At 55.7% G+C, this 1,170-nt stretch overlaps 1 non-coding gene across 1 annotated transcript; it reads right to left on the bottom strand.

The window, feature by feature from the left end:
- Window positions 1-810: 810 nt before the first annotated feature.
- On the bottom strand, window positions 811-883 carry TRNAF-GAA (transfer RNA phenylalanine (anticodon GAA)). The gene has a single exon. It is a non-coding gene; the product is annotated as a tRNA-Phe (tRNA).
- Window positions 884-1,170: the final 287 nt, after the last annotated feature.

The raw sequence follows: 1,170 nt of genomic DNA, 5'->3' as shown, positions 1-1,170 counted from the left end.
GGTGGAACTGGTCATAAGTCACTCTCCAGGAGGAGTCTCCCTTTGCTTGCTGGGGCATCCTGGACTCTCCTAGCCCTGGAGAGCCCACGGTGCCTTGGTTCAGCCTCCTTCCTTGACGTGATTTCACCTGAAAAGGGCTCTGAGCTGGTGAGGCCCTGCTCATTGGCCACCCAGACCCACACATAGTCCCTGGAGGTCCCCTGAGCTATCCTGGCAGCTTCATGGTCCCCTCCAGGATGGGTGTCTGCCATCAGCCCTGCTGCATGGGAGAAGTCCAGGAGATAAGTTTGAGACCRTACGAGGATGACGCATGCTTCACTGATGGTGAATGACTGAGGTCTCAAAGAGTCTCCTCAGGGCATTCTCGAACTCTTCATTCCTCATGTTGCAGATGAGAGGCTTCACGGCTAGAGGCACCAAAGAGGCRGAGGAGCCACCATCATGTCCAGCAATTGGAAGGATATGGAGGTGAGATCTAAAGAGCCCATGTCTAGGGGAGGGAGGCAGGTGAAAAAGGCTTTGTGCCATCGAGAAGACACCCAAGAAGCCCTGAGCAGCTCATCCCACAGAGGAAATGGCTCTGGTGTCTCTCAGGGAACTGGCCATAGATTTAGGGACAGTGGTGGAGAGGGAGCCAAGGGAGAAGTCCATTGGGTGTGGAGGCAATGCTCACAGGCTGCCCCTGGGGTGRTTAGGCCATTGCCCAGGAGATCAGCTAGAGAGATGCCCAGGAGCATTGAGAAGGGCAAGAGCTGYGACTCCYACRTGGCCTGGATGCCCRGCACTGCAAAAGGGCAAGAGCCACTCCAGTGCCAAAGCCTGGGCTTGAACCARGGACCTTTAGATCTTCAGTCTAATGCTCTCCCAGCTGAGCTACTTTGGCCCTTCTGTAGGACCTCTCATCCCCATTACAGCCGTGCCAGAGCAGGGGCCAAGGTGCAGGAGGTGCCTTGGCCCAAGCTGTGTTTTGCATGGACATCTCTGGGCTGCAGCTGACCCTGGTGACCATCTCTAAAACTGCTCTGCTTTTCTCCTACAGGCACAGTGGGATGCCACCTCGTGTCAGTGGGTCATTGCCACCTTGCTGCCACCCTCCTGCATTTGATGCTTCACCACCTGGATGTTGTGCTAAAGTGTCGGTTGACACCACAGCTGATGCTCTCTTACATC

The sequence above is a fragment of the Rhea americana genome, unplaced genomic scaffold (genome assembly GCF_003343005.1).
Source record: "Rhea americana isolate MKP2758 unplaced genomic scaffold, rheAme1 scaffold_646, whole genome shotgun sequence".
Taxonomy (NCBI): domain Eukaryota; kingdom Metazoa; phylum Chordata; class Aves; order Rheiformes; family Rheidae; genus Rhea; species Rhea americana.
This window is presented reverse-complemented; position numbering and strand designations above follow the sequence as displayed.